Here is a 6,281-nt window from a genome sequence, read left to right as displayed (position 1 = left end):
GTGCCAAAGACTGCTAGGTTGATTACCAGGTACCAAGGTTTTCTCTTGGTACTCCTGATATAAGGACAAAAGCAAACTCTACCAAAATGTTAAATATCTCATGTTCTACCTGCAAGGGAAGGGTAGGACAGAGAAGAGACCAACAATATTTGGGAAAAGTAATTTGGGGATTAGAGGGATCACAGTTAGCTGGGAGTTGAGGGGGGGGGTGTAGGAAATTTCCCTTGTACCATGTCTTGAAGGACCAGTGGGACTCTAATAATATAGCAATAACTAGAATTTACGTAATGGCTACTATGACATAGGCATCTTACAAATAATAACTCTTTTGATTGGATGTTATTTTTATTCCATTTTACAACAGAGAAAATTGAGGTCAAATGACTTGTACAGGGTCACACAAAAAGCCAGTGTCTATGGTTTGATTTGAACTCAGGTTTTCTTGACTCCAGATCCAGTGATGGTATGCACTTTATCACCTAAATGCCATTAGATTCTACAAGGTGCAGGTAAAGAGGGAGAATATTCCCAAGCCTGAATAAAAACTGTGCCTATTGTTTTTCTTTTCCTTTTTCTTCTTCCCTCCCTCACTTTTTTTCCCTCTCTCTTTCCATCTCCCCTCCCTTCTTTTCCTTCCTCCTCCCTTCTTTTCTCCCCTCCCTCCCTCTTCCTCCCTTCCTCCTTCCTCCTTTCCTTCCTCCCTCCCTTCCTTCCTCCCTCCCTCCCTCCCTCCCTTCCTTCCTTCCTTCCTTCCTTCCTTCCTTCCTTCCTTCCTTTCTTTCCTTTTCCTTTTTTTCAAAATTCTACTTATCTTTTGTCTTTGGGCAGCACAATGGATAGACCATTGAACCTGGAATCAAGAAGATCTGAGTTCAAGTCTAACCTTGGACATCTGTTTTTTTTGTGTGTGTGACCCTGAGCAAGTCACTTAACCCTGTTTGCCTGTTTCCTTATATGTAAAAGAAAGTAGACAAAGATGTGGCAAATCCCTCTAGTAACTTTGTCAAGAAAACCTTCAATGAACTGACAAAAAGTCAGACATGACTGAATAGCAACAGTAATCTTTTATCTTTCTCTTTGAAAAATACTTTTCAAATCATTGAAAATGATGTATTGCTGTCATCAGGACTCTGCCTTAATACTGCCCTGCTGCTGGGAAGCACAGTACCCATTGAAGGTACTCATTTTATTGCTGGACAGTTTTATTCATTAGAAAGTTCTCCCTTATGGTGTTCCGACACCTGCTTCCTCATTATTTATACTCACAGATTGGAGCTTTGCTCTCAGGAGGAACACAAAGTCTGTCATCTTTTCTATGCTGCAGACCTTAGTCTGGAGCAATGGAAAAGAACACCCAGACTGGGAAGGAAAAGACTTAACTTCTAGCCCTGCCTTTTAGGCAAAAGAACTATGTGACCTTGGACTAGGTTACTGCATTTTTCTGAGCTTCATTTTCCTTATCTTTTAAATGGAATGAAATGATCTCTTAAATTCTTTGAATCTATAATATTCTAGGATCCTAAAGATGCATATAGTGAAGTATGTTTCTTTACAGATGAGAGAGGAGAGCCAAGATGGTGGAGTGAAGCAAGGAATCTAAACGAGCTTTTTCCAAAACAACTTTAAATGAAGCCTCTACATAGAACCTAAAACTACAATTTTCACCAAAAAACAGAGTGAAACAATTTCTCAACTCAAGATATCCTGGAGGGACTTCAGAAAAGGTCAGTCCCATCTGGGTAAAAGGGAAGTATAATCCAGAATAGGTAGCAGAACTGGAAAGCCATTGGGAGGCTCTTAGCCACAGTGCAGCTGAGATCAAAGCTCAGCAAACCAATGGGGGCCAGCAGTCAAGGTCCCAACCCCAACTTGGAAGACAAATTTAGAGCTCTGGGAACACTAGTACACCAGACAGATGAGAGAGGGTTAATCTTGGGAATGTCTCAGAATATTCCAGGAGTTAAACTAAGAAAGGTCAGTTAGTCAACAAGAACTTTTTCATGTGTCTATAATATTACTAGTCACGATGTTAAGTACTGGAAAAAGTACAAAAAAGGCAAAAAAACCCCTGAAAAACAAGAACAGTACTTGCCTTCAAGCAACTTACATTTTATAGGGGAGAAAGCATGTATAAAAGTAGGAAGTTACAAGATATGTATAGAGCAGATGGAAGACAATCTTATAAGACTCTAGTAGTTGGGGTGATGGAAAGACCTGTTGTAGAAGATGGCATTTGAATTGATTTTTTTCTTTTTATTGAAATTTTACTTTATTTTACCAATTAAATGCAGTGGCAGTTTTTCAATATTTATCCATTTGCAAATATATGAGTTCTATATTTTTCTAACGCCTTCCCTTCCCCCACCCACCCAAGGCAGTGAACAATCTGGTAAAATTGTACAAGTCCATTTGTGTTTAATATATTTGCATATTAATCATGTTGTGAAAAAGAAATTAGAACTAAAACAAAAAGACATGAGAAAGAAAGGAAAAACATAAAAGAAGTTTTTTGTTTTTTTTAAATGAGTATAATATGCTTTGCTCTGCATTAAATGTTTTATCTGGATGTGAATGACATTGTCCCTAGAAGGTCTTTCAGGCTTGTATTTGATCTCTGAACTACTGAGGGGAGCTGCATCCATTATGGTTGATCATCTCACAATATTTTATTAATGTGTACAGTGGTCCTGCTCACTTCATTCAGTATCAGTTTTTCTAAAGTCTAACCACTCATGATTTCTTATAGAACAAAATAGTACTCCATAACATTCACATACCATAAATTCCCAATTGATGAGCATTCCCTCAATTTCCAATGCTTTGCCACTACAAAAAGAGCTGTCATAAATATTTTTGAATATGTGAGTCTCTTCTGTTCTTTTAAATATTGGCATTGTTGGATCAAAGAGTGTGATCAGCTTTATTGCTCTTTGGGCACAGTTCCAGATTGCTTTCCAGAATGACTGGTTCAGTTCACAATTCCACCAGCAATACATTAATGACTCAATTTTCTCACATCCTCCATTTGAGCTGATTCTAAAGTGATTAAAATGAGGAGGGAGATCATGGTAGTCATGGGAGTCAGTCAGTGAAAATGTGAAGTCAAAAGAGAGAGGACAGGAGGATGATAAATAGATAATTTCTTGGTTCCTCAAGAAGGATATCTACAATTGATGCTTCTACTTTCTGACCTCTCAGTCTTTTCTCAACTCTTTGCAATCTGACTTCTGACATTGCTCTCTCAAAAGTTACCAGATTTCTCCATTGGAAATCTAATGAATCATCTCAATTCTCATTGTACTTGACCCCTATCCATAGCTTTTGATGCTATTAAATGAACCTCTTCTTCTTAATACTCCATATTAAATTTTCATGACATTGCTGTATCTTGCTTCTTTATTTACCTTTCTTATTACTCTTTCTCAGTTGCCTTTCTGAATGTTTATCCAGGTCATACCTAGTAATCACAGAAGTCCTCTAAGGCTCTGACTTATACCTTCTTCTTTTCTTCCTCTATGACTTTTCTCTTGGTCATTGTACCTATGCTTATGATACTCAGATCTAAACCTTCTCCTGATCTCTAGTCTCACAATTCCAGCTAGTATTCAGGCTCATATACTAGGTATCATTTTTTTTAGTTCCTCACCTCTATTGATAACCAATCCATTGTCAACTATCATCAGTTCTACTTTTCTGACATCTCTCATATAGGTTTCCTCTTTTCTGAGATTTCTATCACCTTGGTGTAGGCTCTGATCCTTTCATAGCTAAACAAGGCAATAGCCTGCTGGTTTGGTCTTCCTTCCTTGTCTATTCCCATTTTAGTCCATTATCCACTCAGTCAAATTAATCTTTCTAAAATACAAATCCTATCTCCTGCCATACCCTACCCTACCCCTCATTCAATAAACTCCAGTGGCTACCTATTAATTCAAGATGAAATGTAAAATTCTCTGTCTGGCATTCAAAGTCCTTGATACTATCCTAGTTCCTTGCTTTCATTTCTTTTTCAAGTCTTTCTTGGGTATAAAATAGCTTCTTTAGATTCTTGTCTTTTACCTAATTTCAGCTGGTATCTGAGTCTTAAGGTATCTGCAGATCCAAGGCTATCTAAGACAGACAATAGAGCCAATTCCATTTCTTTGCTACTCCTCCATTCAAAAATTCTCGGGGAGGGGAATTGGACAAAATTGGACAAGTTCTGGAAAGAAGCCCTTAGCATGCTATTCAGAATATAGCAGGAATTACATTAATGTATGAGGAAGGACTGAATGTTGACTGTTAGATGTAATGACAGAAATCCCGGATTTGAACTTTGGCTCTTAAATTTACTTCCAATGGAATTTTGAAAAAGTCATTTTTAATTCTCTGATCCAAAATTTCTTCTTCGATAAAATGAAGGGATTAAATTAGATGATCCTTATGATCCCTTTCAGCTCTAAAACTACAATCCCACAAACCTATGAAACCAGTTCTGAAATTAATTTAAGAAAAAAGAAACATATGTGTCTTATTAACTGTCTAAATGACACTACATTTCCTATCCAAACAAATATATAATAACTTACTATACTGGGAATTGATTTTTTAAAAAGTTACCAATTTTATTGCTCTTCTTTCTCCTATACTCCCCCTCCAAAAAGAAGAGAAAATTATCCATTTCCTTTAATTAGAATAAGAGATGGTAATTTAGTTTATAAAAATCTAAATTTATTATTAATTTTCTGTCATTTCATGATCTTGCCTGCTTAATTTTTGTTATCCTTATCTTGATTCTGAGTTTTGTTTTCTTGGGAGCAGCTGGCTTCTGTTAATTCTCTTTTGCCCATTATCACCATGCCTGTAATCAAGGTCACCCATTTTCCTGTGCCCATTTGGGTGCCCTCTAATTTACATTTGTGTCATGGTTAATTATCATTTTAAAACTGATTGATTTTTATGATCACCATTAATTTGGTTAATGAAAATACTCTAAAAATTTCAAGAAGCCAATGTCTCTAGCATGATTGAAATTGTCCCTTTGGAAGGGCTAAAATAAGCTGCTGCTAAAGAACGAATAATTTTAAAATATTATTTCAATGTCCATGATAACAGATCACCTAAAACACAAATTTAGTGAGCCTTGGGGGGGGCATTCATTATAGCTGAAATATCACCAGATTACAGGAATATAGATGTGATTTTTATAAAGTCCTTATGATATATTTTCATCCTCATATATTGTTCAAATATCCTGGTATAAATGAAAACAAATCCCTTTTATGTGGGACTAATATTTCCCAAAGAAATAATATTTTAACATGGTTCTATTATTATTTGATTGAAAGCATGAAAATGATTCACACAAAGTGAGGAAGGAGGATTTGCAAGTAAAGTTACACTCAAAATACCAGACCAGGTGGCCAAAAAAAAACTTTCCTTTTTAGAGCTATAGAAGGGGATGAGTATTCTGTAAAAGGAATAAGAAACTAGAAAAGGCTATGTGCTCTGCACTCTCTGGCAGGAGAGTATGCTCTATCAGATCAGTAAAGACAAAGGCAGAATGAGTTTTCTCCCACTGAGCATCCCAACCACTCATTAGAAGACAAAGCCCAGCGTCATTGCTATGGGGACCCATGTTCAATTACAAGTACATCAGCACCATCTCTGCCTCTTAATTCCTCTAGCACAATTCTTGTGAAAAGAGATTGCCTGGGAAAAAAAATTAATGTGCTTACTGACTTTGTAATAGTAAACAGATTAACAGACTTTCAAAATGAATCCGAATGGCCTCAGGTAAAAGTCATGTCTGATGCTATTAGTTTATTTTCTTCTCTGACTTGTTTGTTTATAATTCATGCCAGAAATTTAGCTGGAAAACCTTCTTAGACATAGAACCTCAGGCTGTTTTTTTTTTTTAATTTCACAAGCTACTCAGGATTGATACTGATGAGATGAGTAGAGGAGAGGACTTCCTAGAGACACTCCAGAATTTGCATTTATTTTCAAAATTGTGAAATGTAAACAAAGGCTATACTTCAGGTTTGGGTGACTGTCTGAACATTTAGTGGTAGAATAATCAGGAAAAACATTCAAAGTGAAAGATTGGATTCACTCAATAGACTGGCCAATCATCTTTGGTTCTGACATCATGGGAGATCTGGAAATCTAAAGTCATCTTGGTTTCATCTTTATATAGACAGAATTCTAAAGTTTAGTTCAACAAAAAGTGCAAGGGATATGATTCATACATTCATAGATTATATATATATATGTATATATATATACACATATATATGTAT

This window comes from Macrotis lagotis, chromosome 6 (genome assembly GCF_037893015.1).
Source record: "Macrotis lagotis isolate mMagLag1 chromosome 6, bilby.v1.9.chrom.fasta, whole genome shotgun sequence".
Lineage (NCBI taxonomy): Eukaryota > Metazoa > Chordata > Mammalia > Peramelemorphia > Peramelidae > Macrotis > Macrotis lagotis.
The sequence above is the reverse complement of the archived record's forward strand: the minus strand, read 5'-3'. Positions refer to the sequence as shown.